This window comes from Helianthus annuus, chromosome 11, assembly GCF_002127325.2.
Source record: "Helianthus annuus cultivar XRQ/B chromosome 11, HanXRQr2.0-SUNRISE, whole genome shotgun sequence".
In the NCBI taxonomy this organism is placed as follows: Eukaryota; Viridiplantae; Streptophyta; class Magnoliopsida; order Asterales; family Asteraceae; genus Helianthus; species Helianthus annuus.
Window position 1 is genome coordinate 31,889,277 of NC_035443.2, and position 16,204 is coordinate 31,905,480.

The window sequence follows — 16,204 nt, forward strand, 5'->3', positions numbered from 1 at the left end:
TGTAATTTTGGTGCTTGCATCTTGCAAGTAGGTTAAATAAGATGGGTGAAGTTGGAATAAAATTACTACATGTCATTATATAAACCATCAATGGCCGTGATCAAAACACTTGAACGTATATGAAGTAAATTTTTATGGGGAGGTAGTGGAGACGTGAAGAAAATAAGATGGGTGAAGTGGAATAAAATCCTCGCTTCGAAAAAATTAGGTGAGCTTGGTGTGGAAGGCATAGAAGAACTAAACCTAGCTCTACTTCTAAAGTGGTGGTGATGTCTAAAAGATGAACTGGAACAACTTTTTGTGAAGACAATAAAGGCAATACATTACAACAAGGTAATTGGAATGATCCAGTAAAACATTGATGATGGGTGTGTGGAACAATAGCGAGCATACGAAAGGGTTAAATGAAGTATCGAGTTGAGATAAGAAATAATTTGGTAAGTGTGGTAAATAATGGCAGTAACACATTGTTCTGGATTGACAGTTGGTCGGAAGGAGGCATTTTAAAAGATAGATTCCCCCGGATATTTTAAAAGAGAAGCTGGAGATGAAAGAACTAAAGAAATCCTTATGAGGTAACGGCTTTCGGAAGGGAGTGACAAGTGGAGATGGAAACAAGACAAAGAGAATGGGTTTTCGGTTAAAGCTAACGAGTTCTGGTGGAATAACATTGCTGTACCGAGGGTTAATGTGTTTGTTTGGAGGGCATGTGACGGGAAAATCCGAACTGCAAAAGCATTAACAAAAAGAGGGTTGGACATGTTGAAACAACGAAAACAAATTGTTCATGCGATAGTTTCATTAACGATGTGGAATTTGTGGAAGGCGAGAAATCAAAATTTATTTGATGGAGAAGAAAGGGGACTGTACAAAATGATTAAGGGCACAAAAGAACAAGCGTTTCAATGGGTGACAAACAGGGCAAGAGTTGTCAATATAGGATGGGATAAATGGAGACTGTTTGAAGGATTGGGTTTGAATTATCTGTTTATTATATAGATTTATATTAAGTAGAGTTTGAGTATGTTAAGGATTAGTTCATGTTTAATATAAACTAGTATTAAGTAGCCCCCGCGTTGCTGCGGGGGCGAGCACTAATGCCACACTACCGCCAGCTACCACTGATACTGAAGTTGCGGTGTGTTAATGCGAAGAAATTAAACCGAAACGTAAAACATAGAATAAAATAACTAAGTTCATCTAGCACTCGCGCGTTACGATGAACCCGCGTCTATTTTTTCCCGTTTGACAGGTTCATCGTAATCTATATATAATATATATCATTACCACTATAAAAACCATAATGCATACATTACAACAACCATTGCATCAATATGTTGCAAATTATATTTATACAAGATTTTGGCTAAATTAGTTAGATTATTATAAATAATAATAATTTACAAATAAAACAACACAACTTAGAATGGATCAATTTGATTGAATATGGTAAGATAATGAAACCATTATTTGATTAGGGTACAACCACTTAAACACAATTTACAACCATACATGCATACAAAACAAATTGAATTTGGTAAAGTAATGAAACCATTATTTGATTAAGGTACAACCACTTAAGCACAATTTACAACCAAACATGCATACAAATATTCCAAATTAATAGTATATAATATAAATTTATAAATAATGTACAAATAACCAAAGAAAGGGTACAACTAAAAATAGCATAAACCACAACTAAAGCCACATTTACAACTCTACATTGCACTAACATATTGTAAAATAATAATATATAAATAAATATGGGGTTATGTATTAAGTTTTTATTTATGGAGTTGAGTTTAATAATAAAAATGTATGAGACATGTGAGTCTCCAAATAGTTTGTATTTGGTTTTGTATGTTTATTCTGCGGCACCTGGTGATGATGGGAGACTAGGCGAGTAGGCGGCGATCGCTAGTTCGATCCTTGAACTGAGCGGGTTTTACCTCACCGCACTGTCGTGCCTTCGGGCGAGTGTTCACGGGCTTCGGCCCTAGGTGAGGGTTTTCCCCGGTTCGGAAGGCGAGTGTATCCCGATGTGGTGAATTTCGCCAGTAGCCCATTTGGAGGATTCGTTGGCCGTTCAAAAAAAAAATGATTGGAGGCCTGGGCCAACATCTATCTCTTGAATTAATTACTCACTGAATGTTCTATTTAAAGTAAAGAATAACTACTAGATTTGGGTAGTTTATTTATAAACCATAGGAGTCGAAGCAAGTCTGTCACTTAAGGGTGGGGGATCGTGTTCAAATGATAAAATTATTGTAGTTAAGGTGTTGCTTCCCTTAAAGTTAAGGGTTCGAGTCCCGTCAAAAACGAATTTAGATAAAGATTTGCCGTTGAAAAAAAAAGTAAGTCGGTTTAAAATTTATAGATTCTACTCATTGTAAGGTTTTTGTGGTCTAATACATTAAGTGGCTCTTCTAACTTGGAAAACAAATCACTTGACCTTTATTATTTATTTATTTATTTATTTATTTATTTGTCTTTTATGAGATATGTAGTTAGGTGTGTCTATATAGTATATGTATAAACATCTTTCTAATCAATGTAATAGCTTTAGCGTAAACTTAAGTATAAATTTTTTTAACGGCAAATTTGAATCAATGACGAACTACTAGAGTATGAAGTATAAAAATAATTGACTGAAACCATCAATCACTAGAGCCAGTCTGTCTGGTAGTCACACCCATCCAACCCAGCCGGATCTTGATTCTTGTGTTAACGAATAAGGATGTCAGAAATCAATAAAAAAATAAAGAATGGTGAAGGACATGCATAAATTATAACATTGTGCACATTTGAACCGTAAATGAAAAATCGAGGCCCATTTTTTTGCCAGTATTGTTCACCACATCTTTTTCGAATTTAGTCCAACAGAATTTGTCAACCTCAACCCAAAACTCAGTTAACCAACATCAATCCAACCTGACCCAGTCCATAGAAGAAACGAATGCACAACAACGAATACAAACCATCAACAAATGCCAACTCATTACACAATAATGATCCAACTAACATAGGCCCGTAGACCCGAACCATAGATAAAACAAGACTGGCAACGATAAACACCGTTAAAATAGTTGGCACTACTAGAAAACTGCTATCATTCCTACCAAAATTTCCTACAAATGAAAATGCCGACACATTTCCTACGAAATTCCGATTTATAAGAAAGCGTCTTAGTTTTGTTATAAAAAAATCGACAAAAAAACGACAAATTGGTTTCCGTAGGAGAAGTGTCGGAAAATTCCGACAGGTCTCTGACGAAATCTGTTTTCATTTTAACCATTAGTCGGAAATTCGTAGGAAGAGTGTCGGCAATATCCGACGGAATTCCTACAGAATCCGTTTTAATTTTAATCATCCGTAGGAAATGCGTAAAAATCCAATTTATCATAAAAAATACTCATAATAAAATGAAATTACTGATATTAAAATATAAAGTTTTCTTATTTATAAAAATATATGTTATTTTTTAATGTATTAATTATTACTATCCGTAGGAAGACCGCCGGGTTACAACACAACACTAACAATACCAAGTGAGATGTGTTAAGAGGAAACCACTTTTTAGCTTAGAATGAACAAGACTAGCAACAATCTTTGTTCATATACGTTGTGTAATGTTGTATATTTCAAGTGTTTAATGTTTCTGTATATATCATATAGGTTGGTAATATATATTATTATGTTTTTCATACATTTATTTAATATAAAGTATAAATCATATGTCTTCAAATTCATACTAATTCGATCATATAGGTTGGTAATATATATTATTATGTCTTTATACATTTATTTAATATAAAGTCTTCAAATTATCTGTTCTTATGTTCCTATTAAAGTCAATGGGAACAAGAAACAATCTGAGCCCTTAGATCAAGATGAGATTAAATCCTGACCATTATAATTCAGAAAAACCCGGAGAGGTTTGTTTCAGTTTTAGTTTGACCGCTCTCATCCGAAATCATTGGAAGCTCCCACGCTCTATTTGAAATTTGAAACCTTTGTAGCAGTTCAGGGAGTTGAAGACCATGTCTCCTGTGTAGAGGCAGTTATCAGAGACGACAACGGGGGAGCGGTTTTTTAACCTACTACATACAGTTTTCATATCTTCCTAGCCCTATATACAACCCCCACGTCTACCCTCATCTCAAGCCCTTCTGCAGATGTTTCTAATTTCCTTTCATTTTCACATGGAGACACTTTCTAATTATGCCCTAATCGCCGATCAACAACAACACACTCCGTACGCCATTGCATCTTCCACCCCTCACCAAAATGGTTGAATAATAATTTTGAAAGGCTGAAGTGAAGAACCCTCTGGTAGGCATTTTTTATTGCAATAATTCTCCAAAATTACTGCCTCAGAAGCTTCAAATCGATGTCATCGTCTGATGAGTTTGTTCATTTTAATCCCTTGTGAGTTATGTTTTTGAATTTAGTTTATGTTTATCGTTCTTTGGTTGTTCAATTTGTGTTTAGAAGTAGTCCAGAAGAAGCTGCTAGGTGGATACAATTGCTTATTTTTTTTAGGTTTTTGCTATCTTTTTATGTGTAACTATGATCTGTTTCTTTTGTTTGATTGAAATGGAGATTGATCTTGTAGAATTTTGATAAAGTGTGGCTGATTATTTTTTCGACTCAGTCTTGTGATTTTCGGAAGGTGTTGTTTGGTTTTTGGATGATTTTAGGGTTAAAGGAGTAGGTTTGGTGTTGATTTTTGGGGTTTTGTTTGCTGTTAGGTTGTGCAGAGTAGGGCTTTAAGATACAATGGTCGAATTATTCGACCCTAGAAAGATGGTCACGGATTATGACTGTTCTGCTGAAGAGGATTACTGCGACCACTGCGACTTTGCTTTCACTTTTGCCTTCAACGATCCCAATTTCTCCGATCGTGTTCTTGGCATCCATATTTTAACTGCGCCGATCGAGTCTACACCAGGTATCGATCACCTATTATCGTTTATTTTATGATTTTCATTTTATATTAGTTTTGATATTCGTCATGTATTATCTATCATATGACAATGATTCAAATATGTTCAATTGCTTTTTAGAAATATAGAAAAAGAAACTCAAAATTTAAAGGATATGACAGCTCGAATTATCTCCAAAAAAATGGCACTGATTCTAACCGAAAGTTTTGGTAGCCATATGCAAGAAGCAAGACCTTAGATTTCGTCCACAAGGTGATTTCTCAATGTTAAAATAGACTTTTTAAATCCTCTGAATTTGTTCTTTTTAGTCATTTTAGTCATTCTTTAGCTCTTCATGCAGCTCTTTTCAAACGGGATGAGTGAGTCAACACAACGCTTTGTAACCTTGCAAATCAATGCTTCAGGTTTGTACTAAGTTTTTTTTTTATTACAACTATGATGATGTTTAATCTGTAGTGTGTATCTTTTCATCTTTTCCTTTTGATGTTTGGAACAGAGGAAGGTGCCTTCATGGAACTACTCAACTTTATGTATAGCAGTAAATAGACAGTTACAACTTCTCCAGATGTGCTTGATGTGCTAAAAGTTGCTGACAAATTTATGCTGACAATGTTCTGATCAAAACAACAGATGTTGGTGATGTCTTCAAGCTTGTGTTTTGGCTTTCATTTGTTATTGACTTATTGTTTATCTAATGAACAAAGTTCTTTCATTGAATAAAAGTGCCCCCCGTTCAAAAAAATAAAAAAAATAAAATAAAAGTGTAGGCCCGGTTACTACCAATGAATGTTATTAATTTGGGCGAATATGTTTATTGATTTTGTCTTACTGATTATAAATTCATGAAGTTGGTATTATAATTGCATGTTTGATATTTGTGATTTTAAACCTCTCAACTTCCGTAAACTTCTATATATGTGATGATTATACCTTCGTACTTGTCAAGATCAAACTATTGTTTATTTTTGCTAAAAAATATTATTCATGTATCCAAAGGTATGTGAATTTGAATTGAAATTAAACTTAAAAAATGTTTTGACTATTAACAAAATTTCTTAAATACTTTTGACTATTAACAAAAATGTCTTAAATTTTCAGGTTCAGCAGGGAGCGAGCACTATTTGAGCACTATAAAATTCATTGATGCTGTAGCAAACTAGCTGAAGTCAAGGCTTGTGGGGAAATCATCACTGCATGTATTATTAAACTTTTTATTATATATTTTAACATTTTAGTTATTATTATTTTGAAATGAGTCGTGTTTTGCTGATGTGCGGATGAAGTGCATGATTGGGACACTCATATAGTTAGAAATAAAGAGATGTTTTTGCTGCAAGTCCTATTACATTTATTATATTAATTTTGTTGTCTTGTAGTTGTATCTTTCAGGGCTGTGCTATTGGTCTACTAATTGCTTTGCTGCGACTTCTTGGTGGAAACAATGGGATTTTACAAGGGATGGTCTCCATGAGAAGAGTGTAAGTCTTTCACTTACTCCCTTTTTGTATGGAATAATAACCTTGTCACTTTCTACATCGAATACTTTATCAGGTGAACGGGTCAAAATAGGTCGTTAAAAAAAACCATTTTGGTTCGGGTGGGACTGGATTTTGGCAAAATTGGGTACGGGTGGAACCGTGGAAACAATCCTTTTAAAAAAATGGTCATTTTTGTTTGAGTTTTCTATCTAACTCCCTGACCTAGGCAACTTCAACTTCAATTCATCTTTCTTTTTAGAGATTTGATTACAACAAAGCGATGATAACCTTTGTTTCATATTTCTTAAAAAACATTTAATGTTTTTAGTACTAATAATAATTTTATTTATTAAAACTGGGTAACTACAAATTTCAGGTAAAGTTATGTTTCTATACCTGGATATCATTCAAGTTCCAATATTAAGAAATGGGGACACATGAAGATCCGTTCAGTTCTTTCTTTACGATTGTGTTTTGATTAAAAAAATTCCGTTAAAGTAGTTGTCAAGAACACTTGGCTCGGGCAACAGCAACCGGTAATCTGGTATTAAAATAACCCGTCCACCGGACAAGTATACAACTAGTTCATACTAGTTCGAAGTTAATTATAGATGGTCCATATTGAAAACTATGTTTTTGAATATATTATCCTCAATAAGGCGCTGCAAACATAGTTGGATTTTCTAAAGTAGATTTTCGTATCTGAGAGACAATATTGGACTTTATAAAATGAATACTATTTTATTTTTCCTCAACAAACAAGCAAAGTTTTTTATTCTAGTTTTTCTCTGATTACTTACGTTTTTATTTTCAAAATTCCCTTGGTTTTTTATTCAACATGAACCCATACAATATGATCACGCTTTTATGTAGCAACATATATGTTTTTTCCGGTCTTTAGCATCTTTCAGCCGACTAATTCAGTATATTCAAATATTCAAACGACACCAAGTTCTTGGGATCTCAGTTAACGTGTAAAGCGTCTCTCCGTTTTTGTGTTCAAGCTTCACACCAGCTATAAGTGTGTACAATTCTGTCTTAAAACATTGTATTGAGTGGAAGATAAACATGTCACCGATATGTCACCTAGTTGCTACACGGATTTTTTAAGTGGTTATATGGACCAGTGTAGCTCCTTTGGTTCAAAGTCAACTCGGTGGCTGTATTGGCAACTTGTTAGACCGTGGGGTATGGTGGGGCGGGGGTTGGGTTTGGGTTGGGGCATGAGTTGACACGTGGCTTAGGGGGGCAGATATGGGTTGACCCACATTCAACACGGTATGGTGGGGCGGGGGTTTGGGGCGTGGGTTTGGTGGGCTTCGCTGGACTGGCGATGAAACAGTGGTTAACCAAGAGAGGTTAATTCACTGGTCTCGTCAAGTAGGGTTAATCCCTTCTTTCTGAGGATCGGTGGCTTGACCGTCAGCTGGGCTGTCTCCTGCACAAGGAAAACATACCGTGACTCGTAAAAGGAGGATGGGGTGGGGGGTGCTCCTTGTTACCACTCTCCAGCGTGAGAATCAGTGATTTGCTTGAGAAGCAAAGTGTGTGATAGTAGTGGTCGTGAGGGAGTTGAGAAGCGATACCTCAAACCTGGTTTGGGATGGGTATTTATAGCCGAGGACTGAAGGAGGGTGGTTGAGTTGTCAGACTGACGACGCGCCGCCCTTATGCAGGTGTGTCAGGCTTGTCGGCTGTGGAGGTGAAGCCACGTCCTATTGCGGTGTTAGTCTGTTGCTTACGTATGGGCTGACAGGTGACTGTCATTGGTGCCACTTGCTCTGTGATGTTAGTCCCACTTGCCTCGTGGGCAGGATGCGGTGTCGCGCCGCACCGCTGCCTGCGATAACTACTATTGTTTCCGCGTTCTCGGTCTGGCTAAGTTTGTGGGAAGCGGTGCCAGGCCGCATCGCCACTTGTGGTGACTTTTGTTGTTGTCCAGATCCCTTGTATTGATGAAAACGTTCATAGGATGCGGTGCGAGGCCGCATCGCTATGCGTACACCCATTTTCATACACCAGGTAAGGAGATATTCATAGGATGCGGTGCCAGGCCGCATCGCTTATGCCTATCTTTATTTTCCCATCTTTTGACAGATTGGATTCGACATCTGTGTTCGCGCATGCCCGCACGGACACAGATAAGTTCTTGCTGGTGGGGGTTTTTGATAAGGGTAATGGTCACTCGCGGTCGTGCTAACACGAGATCTGGGACCATACCCTTTCAAGTCCCCCCAATCTAGTGTTGCTCCCTTATGCAAGTTGCATGTGGGAGGAGTACTGGACTATGGTGTCTGGAAGGTAGTTCGTAGTTTGGAGAAGATTCTAGGCCATGTAGATGGCTACTGCTTCTAGTAAATCAAGCCGGGGATCCGGTAGAGTCATGTGACGTCTCTTCCGTACCGGTGAGCAAGTTTCGTCTGATGCGAAATTCTCAGCCTAGGGTTTTGATCTGGTAGTATGGTCTACCTTTTCCTGATGTCATCAGGGTTGGTTGCCACCTGTTGGTGTGTCGAACCAACCTCTGAGATCATGACTGAAGATGTCAGCAGGCTTCGAACCAACCTTTGTGACGGTGACGGAAGACGTCCGCGGTCGCAAATCTAGTTGTAACCTCTGCGGTAGCTGATGCAATGCTGTGAGTGCTTTTGCTCAAGCTCTATGTTCAGCAATTGGACATGTAATGATGATCCCTACTTTGTGGGGTGTTCATGTTCTTCCAATTAGCTCTCAAGTAACCGCACGTCCTTTGCGGTTACCTCATTCCTTTACATTGCTGGCTATGTTTGGCCGAACAATGTGAAGTACTTTCATCATTGTTGGCCGTGTTTGGTCGAACAATGTGAATCTGGATAATGGTCAAATAAACATGGTCATAGGCATGTGTATGCCCACCATTGTTTATTCTATCCAGCTCATAAGTGGGCAAACAAAGTCATAAGCAGACTTATTACCACTGTTGCTTGGCTTGTTGCTCAAGGAGATCATCTTAGATGTTTTGGAATCTGGGTGAAACTCGTCCGCATCCGTTTTGTAGCCACTTTCCTTCATGCTTCGTTGGAAAGCAGTTCAGTTTTCCTGGAAGTAGCTTTGCTCAACCGCGTGATGGTTAGTTGTGGATCTTCTGTAGCTACCGTTCGCATAGTTGCGTTCCGCCGCATCTACTTATGAGTGTCTGCGGTTTGCAGCAGAAGACTCGCTTTAAAAGAGGAATTCTCTTTGATGTGGCTCTTGAAGGATCAGGAGTCAGGGTTGCTGATGAGCCGCTCATCATACTTATCCTTTTCCCCAACGAGAAGCTGTTTGCGTATCCTCTGCGGTTGTGAACCGGACACGAGGGATGTTGAAGCTTGAAGAACTTCAAGGGGATGCAGTTTTGTTGTTCCTGAGAAGCGGTTTTCACAGTCCAAAGAACAACGCTGGTTCTGAGTATCTGACACACCTGTACGGGCTCGTGTGTGTCATCTCTGCATATTCCACGTGTGCTCGTGGGTTCATGCGGATATTGATTTATCCCCACGGTGGGCGCCAATGATGAAACAGTGATTAACCAAGAGAGATTAATTCACTGGTCTCGTCAAATAGGGTTAATCCCTTCTTTCCGAGGATCGGTGGCTTAACCGTCAACTGGGCTGTCTCTTGCACAAAGAAAACACACTGTGACTCGTAACAAGGAGGATGAGGTGGGGGGTGCTTCTTGTTACCACTCTCCGGCGTGAGAATTAGTAATTTGCTTGAGAAGCAAAGTGTGTGATAGTAGTAGTTGTGAGGGAGTTGAGAAGCGATACCTCAAACCTGGTTTGGGATGGGTATTTAGAGCCGAGGAGTGAAGGAGGGTGGTTGAGTTGTCAGACTGATGACACGCCGCCCTTATACAGGTGTGTCAGGCTTGTCGGCTGTGGAGGTGAAGCCACGTCCTACTGCGGTGTCAGTCTGTTGCTTACGTATGGGTTGATAGGCGACTGTCATTGGTGCCACTTGCTCTGTGATGTCAGTCCCACTTGCCTCGTGGGCAGCATGCGGTGTCGTGCCGCACCGCTGACTGCGGTAAATACTGTTGTTTCCGCGTTATCACTCTGGCTAAGTTTGTGGGATGCGGTGCCAGGCCGCATCGCCACTTGGGGTGACTGTTGCTGTTGTCCAGATCCCTTGTATTGATGAAAACGTTCACAGGATGCGGTGCAAGGCCGCATCGCTATGCGTACACCCATTTTCATACACCATGTAAGGAGATATTCATAGGATGCGGTGCCAGGCCGCATCGCTTATGCCTATCTTTATTTTCCCATCTTTTGACAGATTGGATTCGACATCTGTGTTCGCGCATGCCCACACGGACACAGATAAGTTATTGCTGGTGGGGGTGTTTGATAAGGGTAATGGTCACTCGCAGTCGTGCTGACGCGAGATCCGGGACTATACCCCTTCAGATATGCCACCTAGTTGCTACACGGATTTTTTAAGTGGTTATATGGACCAGTGTAGCTCCTTTGGTTCAAAGTCAACTCGGTGGCTGTATTGGCAACTTGTTAGACCGTGGGGTATGGTGGGGCGGGGGTTGGGCTTGGGTTGGGGCATGAGTTGACACGTAGCTTGTGGGGAAGACATAGGCTGACCCACATTCAACACGGTATGGTGGGGCGGGGGTTTGGGGCGTGGGTTTGGTGGGCTTCGCTGGGCTGACCCGCTGGGCTACTTGAATATTTTTTAAAACAACAAATTTAATTTTTTTAATATTTTAAATAAAGAAAATTACAAAAAAAAAAATCCCTAACGTTTATATTTGTTTTTTATCTCTTCTCTCAAACCCAATACTAGTTGTGACTCGTCACCCTCTAGGTGATCAATGGGCTGGGATAGAAATTTCAAATCATCCCGCCTTTGTTTCTGGGCATCTCTAGCGGCATCTCTAGCTTCTTTGCTCCTTTGTATTTCGGCCCTTTGTTGTTGGAATACGTTGAATGTATCCAACTTGCATGAAATGTCATCCAACTGATCGTTGTATATTCCCTTACGCGAGCCCGAACTCCCAGCTGAAGGCGATGCTGTACCAGATCTTGATTTTTGTGCACGCCTTTTTGCGACATCTCTTCCATACTCAGACCGGTTTGGGCTTGGCGAATCATCCAAAAGGTCTTCAAACTCTTGATCTCGTGCATCAGATTGGGCTTGGGACGAGGCCCTTGACCTTTTGGAAGACGAGTTACTTTCGCTACCAATGGGTATATTCGCCCACTTTGGATGGAACTTACAAATCTCCCAACAATGAATGAAACGGAAGTCGGTCCCCACATTTGATTTGAACATGACCAACGCATTTGTCACAATGTCGGCTTCGGTTTCACCACTTTTTGGGTTTTGCTTTGCTTTATTTAAAAAACCACTATATTTTGTAAATTGCCCGCTAATCTCGCTCCACTTCGAGGATAAGCTATCGTTTTCACGATAAGCCTCTCTTCCCAATTCTTCATGGAATACTCTACTAACCGCTTCCCACAGGGCGGTTCGATATTGAGAATTTTCTATTTTAATAAAAACAAAATTTAATATATTACAAAGTTATATAAAAAATAACCATTAATAAAAACAAAGTTTAAGAATACCTAAACTTGGATGTTGAGATTGTTGACACCAAGCTCTCGCCAATGCAACTTCTTCAGCAACGACCCATTTTTGTTGTTTTCGTTTGACGGTTTCAAGTGCTTTATCTGGCTCGGTTTTTTCTTATGCCTTCTCTTTTTGATGGGTTTCGGTGCGGAAGGAGCATCGTTGGGTGGTTGAGTTTCGGGGATGGTTTCGGTTTGTGAAAGGTCGATGGAGGTTGGTGAAAGGTTGATGGGCGATTGTGTAAACGGGGTAGGTATCGAATCGTCGGTGTGTGGGAAGTTAGTAAACACACGATTCCCGATATACGATGCATAACTCGCTTGAACGGGCATAGTAGAGTGTATGAAAAATGGACGAGGCATTGGACGATTGGGTGGTGGGCTAGGATTATTTTCTTGGAATGCATACGGGTTGTTCGGGTCATAAGCACGGTTATAAGGATGCATTTTTTTCGTTTTGTAGAAGGAGAATTGAAGATGATTATAGAAGATGTGGTTGAATGTGGTAAAAAATGGAAGAAAAATATGAGTTTTATAGTGAAAAAATAATTTTTTTTCTAAAACGGCCAACGGCTAGCCCAACGACTATTTTGGTTTGGCCATTCACAGCCCGCCATGTCAGCTCGCTTCCCCCGCCCCACGGCCGGCTTGAAACCCAAGCCCCAAGGGCCACGCCCCAACCCAAGCCCCATACGCCATATTCTTAGGAAGGATCTCAAAGCCATGGGGACCACTCTTTTCTGCTCAAGTCCATCACATATATATGACAAGTATGAAGTGCCATTATAACATGTATATAAGTAGTGACCAAGTGTACATTAGCGTATGGTGAGATATAGAGATAATTCCGTTGGAGGAAGAAGGGAGGTGAGAAGACCCCAACAAATAAGTTTATTGGTGTTGGTTGAAGCCCTCTAGACTGGTCGGGTACCCGAACCGGTCCCGAAAATGTAGGTAAGAGCAATTTTCTATAAATTTACTATAAATTTGGCTGTCACAAAGGAGACGGTTTTCTAGTAGTAGGTATACTACTATGCAAGGCACCGTCAAGTATGACATAGTGCTAGCTACATTATGCCAGATTCAAACCATTCGCTGGCGGCAATGAAAATCCTACACAAATAATTAATGTCTTAAGTAAAAATATGATACACAAACAAGATTAGATGACCTTTTGTCTCTCTGACATTTATTTGTGTTTCTTTACAGTCTAGATGAAACATATATGATCCGGGATTTGTCATTTGTGCGACGATGTTTCAAAGTAAATAAACTTTTGTACGTAGATATAGGGATGAGCAATTCGTTCCCGGTACCGAATTTACCGAACCGGATACTTTTTCGGTACAGATTCGATACCGACTTTTAGCATTGTCGGTACCGGTATTTACCGTTTTTTCCCTCAAATACCGGTACCGTACCGATATCGAACCGTACCGAACCGGGTATATTCGGTACCGGTACCCAATTTTGAGGATATTCGGTACCGGTTCTTTCGGTACCGGTACTGGTTCGGTACCGTACGGTACCGAGCTCATCCCTACGTAGATGAAGGCCTTAAGTCCTGAGACCTAGAATTAGAACATATATATGTATGGAGACAAGTGCCCAAATTTGTTGGTAGACTTGGTAGTAAGCCGTCACTAGAAGGCATGACACCCATAGGTCCGTAGACCTGGAATTTAAACACCTCCCCCCCCCCGCCCCCGAAAAAAAGAAAAAGTGCCTAAGTCCGTGGTAGGGATGAGCTCGGTACTGTCCGGTACCGAAACTCCTCAAAAGTGGGTACCGGTACCGAATATACTTGGTTCGGTACCGGTACCAGTACTTGAGGGTAAAAACCGGTAAATACCGGTACCGAAAATGCTAAAAGTCGGTACCGAATCGGTACCGAAAAAGAACCCGGTTCGGTAAATTCGGTACCGGTACCGGTAGAACGAATTGCTCATCCCTAGTTGTTAAAATAAGTTATGGCAATATGTTAATTCATGTTGCTACATTGTGCAGTTGATATTGTTGTTTGGACTGTTTTAACCGTGTAACAACTTATGGGAAAGTTATGTGCAGGTTATATTGTTCAAGGGGTATAAGTGTAACATTTAGTGTTAAAGTGGTATATGGTTAAAACTTGAAGGGTTAAGGTGAAAGATTGCTTTTGGCTGGATATAAAAGCAAGTTCAACAGTTGTAGAGATCAGTTGTTCCGGAAGCATCTTTGGCATCTTCTCTCTCTCTCTCTCATCAGACACTCAGGCGATTAGGGTTTGAGCTTTTGTTACAGATCGTTTGTGATCTCTGGTTTATTGTTTGATCTCGTGTGAGATCCTGTTGTATTGTTCTGTATAGATCAACTGATATTCATCAGTTGATCATATTCTTTCTTGTATTTGTTAAAGATCTCACTATTGGTGAGATCTAGGGTTTCTGGTGGGTGTTTTTCTGGTTTGGGTAAATAATAAAAGTTTTGTCACCGTTTTGTCGCTATTTCCTTGTTGTTCTTGAGTTTGTTTGATTATCATACCATTTTTACATGGTATCAGAGCTAGATCTAGCTCTTGTCTACTGATTTTTGTTGTTCCGCTGTGTGTTAGGGTTTCTTTTAGGTTTTTTTCTCCGGTTATCAAAGGAGAGAGAAGATCTTGGGAAGTGTGCCCTTCAGATCTGTTGGTTTCTGGTGTTCCAAAGTGTACAAGGTGCTTGGTTAAAGGCGTAGATCGTCTGGATCTTGTTGATCGAAGGCTGTGTTGGTCTTTGAAATCCTAGAAGATTTCAAAGCAAACTGACCAGTATTTTTCTTGATATTTGCTTTTTCTGTATGATCTGTAACCCTAGAAGGTTACAGAATCATACTTGCTTGGATCGCAAAACCTGTAAGATCGTTTCATTCTATCTTTAGTTTTTTGTTGTTGTTGATTAGTTGAAGTCGGGGTAGTGAGGACCGGCACTTTTGATTGCTATTCTTGTTTTGTATTATCTGTTTCTTTGTGTGTTGTGTTTGCTTCTGGTCATTGGTTGTGGCTTCTGAGTTAAGACATGTCCAGGCACCTGTGAGTGATGAACCTAGAATCTTGACACTGACTCAGTTTCGCCTTTTGTTGTGTGTGTCATTGTTTGCTTGTTTCATATCTGTTATCTTTTTGATAACTCTCTTGATCTGTTCTTGTTTGTTGTGATATTGTTCTATCTGTTGGTTAAAAATGGGTGATACTGGTGATACTAGTAGTTCATCTCAGACATTAATTAGTAAGCTTGATATAGGTGATCCTTTGTATTTGCATCCGAGTGATTCTAGTGCTTTGACTATTGTTAGTGTGAAATTAAAAGGTACAGAAAATTATTCTGTATGGTCTAGTGCTATGAAGTTGGCATTAGAAGCCAAAAATAAACATGGTTTTATTGATGGTAAATGTGTGCGTTCTGAGAGTGATGCTGTGTTGGCTAGTCAGTGGGACAGGTGCAATTCTGTGGTTCTTACTTGGTTGTTGAATTCTGTTTCTGAGGAACTTTTCTTAGGTCAGGTTTTTTCTAAGCTAGCGTCTGAGGTTTGGACTGACCTCAAAGAGTCTTTTTACAGAGTGGATGGTTCAATTTTTTATTATTTGTATAAGAAAATTAATCGTGTTTCTCAAAATGGTTCATCTGTTGCTGAATATTATAATAAGCTTACAACAATGTGGAAGCAGTTTGATGCAATGCTTCATCTGCCAACATGTTCTTGTCAAGCTGCAAAGGATTATAATGCTTTTTTAACCTTAATAAAATTGATGCAGTTTTTAATGGGACTGGATGATGTGTATCAGTCAGTTAGAACAAATCTATTAACAAGGGAACCATTACCCACTGTAAAAGTGGCTTTCTCTATAATTTCTAGAGAAGAGTCACACAGGTTGTCTAGTAGTGGGTCAAAAACTCAGAGTGTGTCTTTTGTTTCTAAGACAAATCAGGTGTTTGATCAAAGAAAGAAAAATAATAGAGGTTCTAATTCTACTTTGAAGTGTACACACTGTAACATGCTAGGGCATACTGTTGATAGATGCTTTGAGATTATTGGGTATCCTCCTGGGTTCAGAAGAAGGGGTAATAGTTCAAGTCAGTCAAATAAAGTAAACTTAGCTAATAATAATAATAAAACTAATTCTGTAAATGGTGCATCTTCTTCTATTGGGAATTCT

The 16,204-nt window shown here is 39.4% G+C and overlaps 1 long non-coding RNA gene across 5 annotated transcripts; it reads left to right on the plus strand.

Moving 5' to 3' along the window:
- Nucleotides 1–3,966: 3,966 nt before the first annotated feature.
- Nucleotides 3,967–14,516, plus strand: LOC110889967. Of its 5 annotated transcripts, none has more exons than XR_002564093.1 (8): nt 3,967–4,431; nt 4,755–4,954; nt 5,070–5,201; nt 5,290–5,353; nt 5,446–5,585; nt 6,048–6,145; nt 6,326–6,427; nt 14,101–14,516. It is a non-coding gene; the product is annotated as an uncharacterized LOC110889967 (long non-coding RNA). The 5 variants fall into 5 exon arrangements; XR_002564091.1 differs by lacking the exon at nt 14,101–14,516 and adding an exon at nt 6,804–7,098; XR_002564092.1 differs by lacking the exon at nt 14,101–14,516 and adding an exon at nt 6,929–7,098.
- Nucleotides 14,517–16,204: the final 1,688 nt, after the last annotated feature.